The sequence below is a fragment of the Ranitomeya imitator genome, chromosome 1 (genome assembly GCF_032444005.1).
Source record: "Ranitomeya imitator isolate aRanImi1 chromosome 1, aRanImi1.pri, whole genome shotgun sequence".
NCBI lineage: Eukaryota > Metazoa > Chordata > Amphibia > Anura > Dendrobatidae > Ranitomeya > Ranitomeya imitator.
Genome location: NC_091282.1, coordinates 304,052,318 through 304,066,499, shown reverse-complemented (window position 1 = coordinate 304,066,499; position 14,182 = coordinate 304,052,318). Strand labels below are relative to the sequence as shown.

Below are 14,182 nucleotides of genomic sequence, written 5' to 3'. Positions count from 1 at the left end.
GTTTCAGTTATAATTGGGGGGTTTCCACTGTTTAGGCACATCAGGGGCTCCAATGTCGTCATGGGACATGGCGTCCAATCTCAATTCCAGCCAACTCTGCGTTGAAAAAGTAAAACAGCGCTCCTTCCCTTCCGAGCTCTTCCGTGTCCCCAAACAGGGGTTTACCCCAACATATGGGGTATCAGCGTACTCAGGACAAATTGGACAACAACTTTTGGGGTCCAATTTCTCCTGTTACCCTCGGGAAACTACAAAACTGGGGGCTAAAAAAATAATTTTTGTGGGAAAAAAATTTTGTTTTATTTTTACAGAGCCCTTGGTGGGTCAAAGTGCTCACCACACCTCTAGATAAGTTCCTTAGGGGTCTACTTTCCAAAATGGTGTCACTTGTGGGGGGTTTCAATGTTTAGGCACATCAGTGGCTCTCCAAATGCAACATGGAGTCCCATCTCAATTCCTGTCAATTTTGCATTGAAAAGTCAAACGGCGCTCCTTCCCTTCCGAGCTCTCCCATGCGCCCAAACAGTGGTTTACCCCCACATATGGGGTATCAGCGTACTCAGGACAAATTGTACAACTTTTGGGGTCCATTTTCTCCTGTTATCCTTGGTAAAATAAAACATATTGGAGCTGAAGTAAATTTTTTGTGAAAAAAAGTTAAATGTTCATTTTTATTTAAACATTCCAAATATTCCTGTGAAACACCTGAAGGGTTAATAAACTTCTTGAATGTGGTTTTGAGCACCTTGAGGGGTACAGTTTTTAGAATGGTGTCACACTTGCGTATTTTCTATCATATAGACACCTAAAAATTACTTCAAATGAGATGTGGTCCCTAAAAACAAATGGTGTTGTAAAAATGAGAAATTGCTGGTCAACTTTTAACCCTTATAACTCCCTAACAAAAAAAAATTTGGTTCCAAAATTGTGCTGATGTAAAGTAGACATGTGGGAAATGTTACATATTAAGTATTTTGTGTGACATATCTCTGTGATTTAATTGCATAAAAATTCAAAGTTGGAAAATTGCGAAATTTTCTAAATTTTCGCCAAATTTCCGTTTTTTTTCACAAATAAACGCAGGTAATATCAAATAAATTTTACCACTATCATGAAGTACAATATGTCACGAGAAAACAGTGTCAGAATCACTGGGATCCGTTGAAGCGTTCCAGAGTTATAACCTCATAAAGGGACAGTGGTCAGAATTGTAAAAATTGGCCTGGTCATTAACGTGCAAACCACCCTTGGGGGTAAGGCTACGTTCAGATTTGCGTTGTGCGCCGCTGCGTCGGCGACGCAACGCACAACGCAATTAAAAACGCACGCAAAAACGCTGCGTTTTGCGACTCATGCGTCCTTTTTTGCCGAAATTTGGACGCAAGAAAAATGCAACTTGTTGCATTTATTGCGCCCAACGCTTGCGGCAAAAAAAAAGCATGCGTCGCACAACGCAGCAAAACGCATGTCCATGCGCCCCCCATGTTAAATATAGGGGCGCATGACGCATGCGTTGCCGCAGCGTTTCCCAACGCAGCGTCGGGAAACGCTAATGTGAACGTTGCCTTAACGGGTTAAAAAGCAGCCTGAGAAAAAATTTGCTAATCGCAAATATCTAGAGCGAGGTACCCCTTCCCGCGGAAGGATACCAAGGAATGGACAGACCCACCCGAAGTGGACTCCCCAGTCTCTAGACTAGCAGCACAGACCCTCCTTTCACTGCCAGATAGCTCAACCCTCAGGGATGCAGCAGACCGGCAGGTAGAATGCATGGCTCGTTCAATTTTCAAGGCTGCAGGGGCATCCCTGGCTCCTGCGTTCGCTTCAGTTTGGGCTGCCAAGGCCATTCTGGCCTTGGCCAAAACTTTGCAAGCTGGCCTCCAAGCATCCGCTCCTGCGCTGTCGGAACAAGCGGTTCAAATACAGATTACATGCTTCATGCAGCTCTGGATTCAGCAAGGGGTGTAGCGGGGAAAGCATCAAACACCATCACGATTCGGCGTATCGTCTGGCTGCCGGAATGGAAAGTGGACGCAGCCTCAAAGAAGTCCCTCACGCATCTCCCCTACCTCAGTGGGTGACTTTTCGGTAAACAGTTGGACACGATGATATCCAACGCCACCGGGGGTAAGAGTACCTCTCTTCCCCAACTGAAATGTAAACGAACTTAAAAGAAGCGTAACCAAACTCGATTCCGATCCTTTCGGAATTCTTTGGGCTGGTCTGTCTCGCGTCCAGCACAAAATCGTAACCGTTCCCCACGCAGGGACAACTCACGGTCGACGTAAAGGTCGGACAAGACCTGGCAGTCAAAAGCAGCCCAGTCAAAGCCCAGAGGAGAAAAATCTCAGAATTTCTCATCATGACTCACGGACTCCGGAAGACACCACACCCGTAGGCGGCCGACTTTTGCTCTTTCATCAAGTCTGGCTGCCTATTACAGAAGACAGGTGGGTCAGGGAATTGGTGTCTTCCGGATACAAGATAGAGTTCACCTCCAACCCACCGAACCGATTCTTCCTCTGTCCCCCCAAAACCACCAGCCAAGGCTCGTGCCTTCCGACAAGCGGTCTCCTCACTTTTTCAAGCAGGAGTCATAGTACCGGTCTCCACAGCCGAGCGCTTCCGAGGGTTCTACTCCAATCTATTCGTAGTCCCCAAGAAAGGAGGCACCGCACGGCCCATACTGGACCTAAAACAACTCCACAAATATGTACGGGTCCGTCACTTCCGCATAGAGTCCCTTCAGTCCATCATTGCGTCCATGGAGAAGGGAGAATATATCGCCTTTATATTCATACAAGACGCATACCTGCATATACCGATTGCACCTGCCCATCAGAGATTTCTCAGGTTCGCAATCGACCAGGACCACTACCAGTTCGTGGCTCTCCCGTACGGACTCGCCACGGTTCCCAGAGTGTTTACCAAATCATGGCAGCCACCATGGATATCCTGCATTCCAGAGGCATAGTAGTCGTTCCATACTTGGACGATCTACTCATCAAGGCTCCCACCTTCAAGGACTGCAAGCTCAGCGTCTCAATCACAATCGACACTCTGATTTGCATGGGCTGGTTAGTCAACTTACAAAAGTCATCACCAACCCCGAGTCAGTCTCTGACCTTCCTGGGAATGCTATTCAACACCTCCAGGGGTCTAGTGCTCCTTTCCAAGGACAAGGCACTGGCTCTCCACCTAGGAGTTCGCACCCTCCTCCGCAAACCCCCTTGATCTCTCCGGTTTGCCATGAAAGTCCTCGGCAGGATGGGGGCAGCAATAGAAGTCGTCCCATTTGCCCAGTTTTGCCTCAGGCCTCTCCAATTAGCCATCCTCAAGTCCTGGGACAAGAACCCTTTCTCTCTCGACAGGGAGTTCCGGCTAACGTCGTCAACCAAGAGGTCCCTGCACTGGTGGCTCAAGCCAACCTCGCTAGCAACGGGGAAATCCTTTTCTCACAGGTCAATGGAAGGTTCTGACCGCCGATGCGAGCCTGACGGGTTGGGGTGCAGTGCACCTACACCACAGGGCACAGGGCAAGTGGTCCCCAGCGGAAGCGACCATGCCCATCATCCTGGAAATTCGTGCCATCCTCCTGGCATTGAGGGCTTTTCATCACTAACTGGCAGCCTCTCACATCAGAATACAGTCGGACAATGCCACGGCTGTGGCATATGTGAATCACCAAAGGGGGACCCGCAGTACCCAGGTGATGCGACAAGTGTCACATATCCTCCACTGGGCAGAGGACACAGGGTCAGTTCTCTCGGCGGTCCACATTCCGGGTGTGGACAACTGGAAGCAGACTTCCTCAGCCGACAAGGAATAGACTCGGGAGAGTGGTCTCTCCATCCCGAAATTTTTCGCCAGATCTGCCATCACTGGGGGACCCCGGATGTGGACCTAATGGCATCTCACTTCAATGCCAAGGTCTCCAACTTCATGGCCAGAACACACGATCCGCGGTCGCTCAGAGCAGACGCTCTGGTTCAGGACTGGACTCTGTTCCAGCTTCTGTACATTTTTCCACCTCTTCCCCTGATATCCAGGGTGGTGAGGAAGATCAAGCAAGAGGGAGTTCCAACCATCCTAATCGCACCGGACTGGCCCAGACGTACATGGTACGCCGACATCGTACAACTTACAGTAGACGCCCCCTGGCGTCTCCCCGACCGCCCCGATCTTCTATCACAAGTCCCGTTCTACCACCAGAACTCAGGGGCTCTAAATTTGACGGTGTGGCCCTTGAGACCTGGGTTCTAACCCAGGCAGGGCTCTTGCCGGATGTCATTGGAACCATGATCAGGGCACAGAAGCCAGCCTCCATACCATACCTGGAAGCTTTCTTTACCTGGTGCGAATCTTGTGGCCAGACCCGACTCCCTTATTCCCTACCCAAAGTACTTGGTTTTCTCCAATCGGGTCTGGAGGCCAAGCTGTCCCTGGGCTTGCTTAAGAGCCAGGTGTCAGCCCTCTCAGTGCATTTTCAAAGGCGCATTGCTACCAAGCGTAGCAAGCCGCAAGTAAGGACTTTTCTTCGGGGGTTTCCCAATTGGTTCCCCCCTACAGACGACCACTAGAAACGTGGGACCTCAACCTGGTCCTGACAGCATTGCAGGAACCACCCTTCGAACCCCTTAAGGAGGTCCCGCTCCGCCTTCTGTCCCAGAAGGTGGTTTTCCTGGTGGCAATCACCTTGCTACGCAGGGTGTCTAAACTGACAGCACTCTCCTGCAGACAGCCCTTCCTGGCTTTTCACCAGGACAAGGTAGTTCTCCGTACGGTCCCATCCTTCCTTCTGAAGGTTGTGTCCCACTTTCACCTCACAGAGGAAATTTCACTGCCATCCCTTTGTCCGGTCCCGGTTCATAGAGTGGAGAAGGCTCTGCATACGCTTGAGCTCATTAGGGCATTGCGTATATATGTGTCTAGGACTGCGTCCTTCCGGAGGTCTGATTCTTTTTTCCTTCTTCTGGAAGGCGGCCACAAGGGTCTGCCAGCTTCCAAAGCTACCCTTGCCAGGTGGATTAAATCCACCATACAAGAGGCCTACCGCCTTAAGAATTCTCCTCTTCCAGCCGGTATCACGGCACACACTACACGGGCGGTAGGGGCCTCCTGGGCCATTCGGCACCAGGCTTCGGCACAACAAGTGTGTAAGGCGGCCACTTGGACTAGCCTACATACGTTTACTAAACACTACAGGGTTCATACCCAGTCCTCAGCGGACACGAGCCTGGGTAGATATGTTCTGCAGGCGGAAGTGCACCAAGTGTAGGGGCCTGTCTGCACAATATTCGTCCATTGCTTCCCACCCAGGGACTGCATTGGGACGTCCCATGGTCCTGTGTCCCCCAATGAGGTGACAGAGTAAAGGAGATTTTTGTGTACTCACTGTAAAATCCCTCTTTTAGCCTCTAATTGGGGGACACAGCTCCCACCCTGTTGCCGTTCCTGGGCCGTTGTTACTGTTGAGTTCTCATATTGTTTTCTTGAGCTCGTACATAGTTGCCTTCTTATAGGCATGGTAATGTTATTCATGTTACGTTCCTCCTAATGCTTTTGCACAAAACTGGAGAAAGCTGACTCTGTCCAGGGGTGTATACTGGGCAGCACGGCGGCGCATTGGTTAGCACAGCAGCCTTGCAGCGCTGGAGTCGTGGGTTCAAACCCCACCAAGGACAACATCTGCAAAGAGTTTGTATGTTCTCTCAGTGTTTGCGTGGGTTTCCTCCGGGTACTCCGGTTTCCTCCCACATTCCAAAGATATACTGTTAGGGAATTTAGATTGTGAGCCCCATCAGGGACAGTGATGTTAATGTGTACAAACTGTAAAGCGCTGCGGAATATGTTAGCGCTATATAAAAATAAAGATCATCATCATCATCGTATACTGCAGAGGAGGAGCCACGGTTAATCTTTTTCAGATTATGCATAGTGTCGCCTCCTAGTGGACCGCAGCATAACACCCATGGTCCTGTGTCCCCCAATTAGAGGCTAAGAGAAAGATTTTACGGTGAGTACACAAAAATCTCCTTATTTTCTTTTTCTCTTTTATTCTATTTTTTACTTACGGAGTGAAGGGGGCAGATTCCTTTTAGAGTCTGCTCTCCCCCGAAACATCAACAGGTGAGATCGCAGAGTATACCTCTCTCCTCTCCTGCGACAAATGGCACGCCTAAAGCTTCCTCGGGGCGACGGTTCCTTCACGGTCCCGATCTCACCATTCCTGTATCACGGCGAGCACATGTTGGCCCCCCTTCATGTTCCTCTTGGGGCTTCGACAGAGATGGACTACTAATGGCGTCACGGTCTTGGAAGCAGAAAGCACAGCAGGCCCACCAATGGTGTCAATAGCCCCACTATTGAGCAGGATACTCTCCATCTCCCGCTCAGGGAGGATGGATTGAGCACTTACCCTCAACATCCAGGTCGCAGAGTAGCGGCACAGCCTCCATGAGTGTGCATCCCTGCGCTCCTGCCGTTTCGCGTCCCCCTGCTATGGAGGCTGCGGTCCCTGGGGAGACTAGCCGTTGGCTTGCTGTCAGCGGCTGTTGACCGTCACATGCTTGCTGAACTCGTTGCGTTATTTTCAACCGGCGCCCATCGCCGGCAGGGCCCAGGAAATTTAGTCCCCGACTTTCTGCCGGACTAGGCCCATTTTCTTGGCGCCGCCCACCGCCAGAGTTCCGCCCACGCTCCTGGCGCTTCTCGGCCTGAACGAGAGGCACCACTGGTAATCTCGGGGGACTCATATTGCCTGCCAGCATCTGCGGTGGACATCACAGCCTCTTTTGGCGATTTTCTTTCTGCGGGCTCCCCATCATTTACAGAAGTGCTGAGCCTAGCCGTTTCTTCCCTGGGGACACAGACACAGGACCTCACTGGGTTAGCTGCTTCATCCACTAGAAGAAAGCTTAACCCATTCTTCACTCATGGCCCTGCTATTGCAGTTTATTGGAGAGAATAGACATACACTTTGTCTCAATCTGAGGAGGCAAAACGGAGTAATAAAAAAGTGTTTACTTCATATGCCACTTGCAATTCTACTTTGCCACGTGCTCACAATACACCTTTGTGCACGAACTGTGACCCGGCCTGTGCGTAGCCGCCTTCCGCCACCACCTCCAATGTCTCCACCGACCCCACCGAGCATAACCCTCCTGAGTGGGCTGCTTCTTTGTCGCGATCTATGGATTCCCTGGCTAAGGCATTAGACTCTCTCCTTGGATCCTCCCTAAGTCAGAATCTCCCCCTGTTGACTATGGTGGAATCTGGCGACGGTACGGAGCCGTCTGTGCACAGGGGGTGTACTAGGTCATGGGAAATTCGGGGTTCCAGGAAAAGGACCCATGTCTCACCCCCTGTACACGCTTGAGCTTCCGCATCTGTGAGCTCAACCTCTCGCCCCCCTTCCCCCGAGGGTCGCAGCGCACTTGATTCAGAATACGAGCCGGAGGAATCCTTAACCCAAGACTCCTCGATCGGTCAGGAAACGCTTAACTCCCTTTATTGAGGCAGTCAACAAGACGCTGATGGTGGACGAGGACTCCGTGTCTTTTAAAAAGATTAAACGCATCCAAAAGATATTTGCTAATCATCCTGAGTTTAAGGACATTGTCCAAAAGCACATGGAACACCCAGATTAGCGATTTACGGCTCACAAGGCTACTGAATCCAAATATCCTTTCACCACGGACCTAATGAAGGAGCTGCTGCACTCTCCTTCTGTGGACCCTGCCGTATTGCGGCTCGCATCCAAAACAATCCTGTCTTTGTCCTACGGTTCATCAGTCAAAACCCCTACTGACCGTCAAATTGACTACCTGGCTCGCTCGGTCTTTGAGGCCTCAGGAGCAGCACTCCTTCCATCTTTTGCCACTGCCTGGGTGGCTAAGGCAATGGTCGCCTGGGCAGAGGTGTTAACCTCTACCGTCCATGACAGTAGTTTTCCCCCGGAAGCGGCCAGAGTCGCTAACCAGATAGCTCAGGCTGGGGACTTCGTATTTAACTCTTCCATAGATGCGGCTAATTGCGCAGTGCAAGCGGCCGCAAACACAGTCTCCATCAGGAGGGCCCTGTGGCACCGAGATTGGCAAGCAGATTCTGCTTCTTTAAAAGTCGTTGACTTCTTTACCTCACCAAGCTGGTCATTTATTTGGCGAGAAACTAGACCAAATCATTTCTGATGCTGCCAGAGGGAAGAGTAAATTTCTTCCTCAGCAAAGACCTGCCCGGCCTTTTCGGAATCAACAACAGTCTCGGTTGAGGCCCTTTCGTAACAAATCTAGTTGGTCCTCCACATCCTTTGCTGGTTCGGGACATACTCCGCGGGGAGACAGAAACTCCCAGGTCTCATACAGACCTAACCATTCCTGGAAACCCAGACCGAGGCCATCTGGCTCTAAGGGATCCAGATCCCTTAGACCTTCTGCGCAATAACTCGTCGAAATATCTGGCGGACACCGTAGGCGGATGCTTACTGTCGTTCCGTCATCTTGGCTCTCGGTCGTTCACGACGAGTAGGTCCGAGAGCTCGTGTCCTCTGGATACAAGATCGAGTTTTCTTCTCTACCCCCACACGTTTCTTCCAGTCCTCTCCACCCAAATCAAGGGCATCAGGTTTTCTTCAGTCCATACAGGCGCTTCAACGGGACGGTGTCATTATTCCGGTCCCTCAAGACCAAAGGTTCAGGGGGTTTTACTCGAACCTATTCGTGGTCCCAAAGAAGGACGGTACTCTACGGCCCATACTGGACCTAAAGCTGCTAAACAAGTTCATAAGGGTTCGACACTTCGGGATGGACTCGCTCCGTTCTGTTGTCTCGTCTCTGGAAAAAGGAGAGTTCCTAGCATCCATAGAAATCAAGGATTCTTATCTTCACATTCCGATTTTTCCCTCTCATCAGCAGTTCCTACGCTTCGCATTCCGGGATGAACACTTCCAGTTTGTGTCCTTGCCCTTTGGCTCGCCACTGCCCCCAGAGTTTTCACCAAGGTAATGGCAGCTGTCATGGCCATTCTTCACGCTCGGGGGGTGGTAGTTCTTCCATATCTGGACGACCTATTGATCAAGGATCCGTCCCATTCAGCCTGCGAGGAGTCTGTAAGTATCACCGTGGATACTCTTTCTCACCTGGGCTAAAAAATCAACTTCGAGAAGTCATCTCCAGTATCGGCTCAGCAAATTTCCTTCTTGGGCATGATCCTGGACTTTTCCCGCGGGTTGGTAATTCTCCCTTCAGAGAAGGTCTTATCCTTACAACAGGGAGCGCGCAGTCTTTCCCGTCCAGTCCCTCACTCCATTTGTTTCACTATGCACAACCTCGGGAAAATGGTTGCAGCGATGGAAGCCGTTCCATTCACGCAGTTCCATCTCCGTCCCTTGCAACTGGTGCTGCTGTTGGCCTAGGACAGGAGCCCATTCTCCCTCGACTGCCGCTTCCACTTGTCTCCACAGGTCAGGCAGACCCTCAGGTGGTGGACGCTGAAAGCTTCTCAGAGCCACAGGAAGTTCTTTCTCCCGGTGCGCTGGTTAGTGGTCACCACCGATGCCAGCCTTTTGGGCTGGGTCACAGTTTTCTACCACCACACGGCACAGGGTCGTTGGTCCACACGAGAGTCGCGTCTCCCAATCAATATCTTAGAAATTCAAGCTATTAGACTTGCCTTACACAGTTTTCACCGCTTTCTCGCAGGTCATCCCATCAGGATCCAATCCGACAATGCCACAGCGGTGGCGTACATCAACCCTCAAGGGGAAACCCGCAGCAGGGTGGCCATGCATGAAGTTAGTCACATCCTACGTTGGGCCGAGACCAACCATTCGCTCATCTCGGCGATTCACGTATCAGGTGTGGAGAATTGGGCGGCGGACTTCCTCAGTCGCCAAGGTCTCGCCTCGGGCGATTGGTCTCTCCATCCAGACGTCTTCCAGCAGATTTGCCATCGCTGAGGAACTCCGGATGTGGATCTCAAGGCTAAACAACCAGGTTCCCCAGTTCATTGCTCGATCTCTCTCTCTCTCTCTCTCTCTCAATCCATGCGCTATCGGAGCAGATGCTTTGGTTCTGTCGTGACATCAGTTCCGGCTTCCTTACATCTTTCCTCTTTCCCTTCTCCCGAGGGTTATCAAGAAGATCAGGGCGGAGGGGATACCGGTGATCCATGTCGCGACGGACTGGCCGCGCCGACATGCTACGCGGAACTCATCCAAATGGTCGCCGACGTCCCCTGGTGGCTACCAGTTCGCATAGACCTTCTCTCTCAGGGCCCGATTTACCACCAGGACTCCAGGGCCCTGTCTTTGACGGCGTGGCCGTTGAATCCTGGATTTTAGCCCAAGCCAGATTCTCTACAGGGGTGTTTTCTACCATGATTAGTGCTAGAAAACCCGCATGTATGCGCATTTATCACACCTGGCGCTTTTTCTTCTCATGGTGCAATGCCCATGGACGTTCTCCTCTGGTGTTTTCCATTCTGCCCATACTGGAGTTCCTCCAATCAGGTTTAGACAGGCCTCACCCTAAGCTCGCTCAAGGGGCAAGTGTCTGCGTTCTCAGTCCTATTACAACGAAAAATCGCTTCCAGACTACAATAACCTGGACGTCCTATCATCTCGGGGAGGGGTTCTCTGTGTAATAAAATATCCATTTTCCTTGATCAACTTTTGAGGAAATTTGTGATTTCTGCTCCCTCATATGTAAGGGATATGAGTGATTTCATCAAATCTTTGGAGGGTATGCAGGTGGTTGACTCCACATGGTTGTTTTCTTTTGATGGGACATCTTTGTATACATCCATTGAACGTGCCAGGGGATTGTCAGCAGTCGGTGTGAAGCTCGCCGTCTCGGATATAGCTCCGTACTGTTCACTGTTTGCTCTGGCGTTGTTGGAGTTCATCCTGAGGAGGAATTTTTTCCTCTTCGGTGATTATTACCTACAGCGCCGTGGGACAGCCATGGGGTCCAATGCGGCCCACACATATGCTAACATCTACATGGCTGTCCTGGAGGGCGAGCATGTGTACAGTTCACGGTTTTGGTGCCATGTCAGGGGCTGGCGATGTTACATCAATGACCTCTTCCTGATATGGGATGGTGATAGGGAAGAGTTTGGGTTGTTCCATCAATATTTGAATGACATCTTCCCCGAGCTTTGGTTCACGATGGAGTGTTCACAGGTTAGAATACAGTTTTTGGATACCTGTGTTTTCAAAGTTGATGGGACCCTACATACAGATCTAGTTAAGATCACAGATCGGAATAATCTGTTACTTTTCTCTAGTGAACATCCGAGAAAGATGATGGAGTCAACTCTTGAGAGTGAGAAGAATTGTCTCTTGTGAGAATTTGTTTGATGAGAGACTGGAGGAGATGTACCAAAAATTTCTATTAAGGGGTTATGCCAAAGCCAATCTTGTTAGCTTTAAGAAGCTTGGCAAAAAACGGATGACTTGTTGACACCCAGAGTGATAACTGTCTCTAGGAAGAGGATACCATTTGTGTCGACATATAATGGTATAAGCAGGAGGATTTCGGGGATCATACGGAAACATTGGTCGTTACTTGGAAGGGGTCATGCTAATGTAGAGGATTTTCAATTGTCACCACTTTTTTCATACAGGAGGAGCAAGAATTTGAGGGATGAATTGATTGTGTGCAATATAGGCAGTTCTAAAAATGATTTATAAACCACTTTGAGCCGCTCGAGCCTTGGTAATTTTCCTTGTCTTGGGTGCGCCTGTTGTAATAACATGATAAAAGGGGCCTCTTTCTGTCATCCCCAAACAGGAAAGAAATAGGACATCCGGAAACGGTATATGTGTGCAAGTAGCTACGCGGTTTATGTCCTGAGTTGCCCGTGTGGTCTCTTCTATATGGGAGAGACCACTATGGAGGTGAAAGCAAGAATCAGTAAACATAAGAGCACGATCAGGACTGGATTGACGGAACTTTCTGTACCGAGACACTTCCATGATATGGGTCATTCCGTTAACCAATTGAGATATAGGGTTATTAATGATGTGCCTACTCTGAGACGTGGTGGAGATCGGATTACCGTTCTGAAAAAAAAAGGAATTGAGGTGGATTTTTGAGCTGGATACCCTTCAGCAAAAGGGTTTGAACATCGAATATAATCAAAGTTGTCTTCTATAGGGTCTTAAGAGTTCTTGATATATGTATTATGGTTCTTCGTCAGTATTTTGTTTTTAACCTATTTATGTACTTACCTTGTCCCTCACATGAACTTTATTTTTTTGATTGACATTAAGTCTGGGTAGTGGGAGTGGCGTATTGTGATTCCAATTAGAGGGGTTTAAGTATATATATATTCTACATTTGTTCTCTGGGAATATGTCTGTATGTTTCCCCCTTCGGGAACTATTCCCTGTGGGAATATTTAATTACACCTGTGGATATATTCAGATATGGATACATGCCCTCGTGATGTTTTTCTATGTACTTATTTGTTTGTATTATTATGTATAGTGTTGTTTGCCCTACATGGACATCTATCCTGGCAAAGCAATTACCGTATGTATGAAGTTTGTGAGACAATATTTATATTGGCAATGCTCTATGAGTTCGAATTTTTTTATAGATCTTAAATTAGTATAAAACCTTTTGGGTAGTGTCTAGGACCTTTGTCCCCTGAATTGTTTGCCGTTCATTTTGTCCATGTGGGACATTCTGCAACAATATACTATTATGTATTTTGTAGAGTCCCCATTCCTATGAGATATTGGTGAAGTGTATATTTATATTCTCCTTATTTTGACTTGTTTAAAGCTTTTTTTATTCCCTCAGTGATCCCTATATCTTTGTGTTTTGCCCTATAAGGGGTTTCATGGATTTCTCCTCATAATTGCGCTATCTGGTAATAATATGAATATCTGAAGTTTGATATCAGGATTTCTGTGATAATGAAAAATGATTTGATCCGGCGACATTATATGATGCCTAAACCTACGTAGCCACAGCGTCACTCGGGAAGGAGAGGGAGATGATTATGTGAGAGCATCTATGGCCGGATATCCAGACATGCCCAATGAGAAGGAATGGTGTGACATGAAACTGTGCGATCCATGTGCACGCTGCAAGAGATTGTGGACATGCGCAGTACTACGTACCGGGGAGCGCCGAGATGTGACGTCTTTTGTTTATTGTACGATCCATGTGGATGCTGGAGGAGATCGGGGGCATGCTCAGTGCTGCACACCAGTGGAGCACCAGGATGTGACGTACTGTGTGTAACTATGTTTGGACTGGGGGTTGTTCGAACAGGCCTGGGGGGAATGGCTGTAACCATGGTGTCAGTGAATGCTTTGTGTTAATTGGTGGGAGGGCGTTCGTTTACCTTCTACCTATGGGACTGTGCTTATGCAATTTTCAGTGATATTGTGTATTTATTAGTGATCAGAGCCAGCGGTTTCATGTCTAATTAGATGCAATTGATGCTCATGTAGGACTATTTTTATATGTATATGTATGTTTTGGCTATGATGGGATTGTTCTCATTATTGTGTGTTTACCCTATTGGTGTTGTGTTAATTGTTGGGTGGTACTTAGTGTATATAATGGTGGTTAGAACGCTGTATACTGTGCTTGAAAAGGTCTTCTGACTGAAACGTCGCTACAGGAGGCAGAATAAAATGTAACATTTATTTGTCACCACTTTGAAAGGGGCTGTCTTTTGATTTATGCTCTATGGCAGAGGTCCCCAACTCCAGTCCTCAAGGCCCACCAACAGGTCATGTTTTCAGGATTTCCTTAGTCTTGCCCAGGTAATAATTGCATCACCTGTGCAATGCAAAGGAAATCCTGAAAACATGACCTGTTGGTGGGCCTTGAGGACTGGAGTTGGGGACCTCTGCTCTATGGAATACGTTCTGGGATGTACTCCCTGGTTATGACGTGCACCTTTTTGACTATATGGACATAGATACATTGTGGGGTGTGGTTTGACTATTTTTAGACCGTATCTTTTGTTTCAAGGGCTAATCTGCCACCAGAATGCTCGGTCGCTCGATTTAACGGCGTAGCTGTTGAAACCGTGATTCTAAGAGCATCCTCTTTTTCAAAGTGGGATGATTCAGACCATGATCCAAGCTACGAAGCAGTCATCGTCCCGGGTCTATTATCGGACTTGGAAAGCCTATCTCGGCTGCTGTGAGTGTAAC

General features: G+C 48.8%; 1 protein-coding gene across 3 annotated transcripts in view; it reads left to right on the top strand.

Moving 5' to 3' along the window:
* DEPDC5 (DEP domain containing 5, GATOR1 subcomplex subunit) overlaps positions 1 to 14,182 on the top strand; it is a 217,716-nt gene that overhangs the window by 107,427 nt on the left and 96,107 nt on the right. The gene's annotated exons all lie outside the window — the stretch shown is intronic.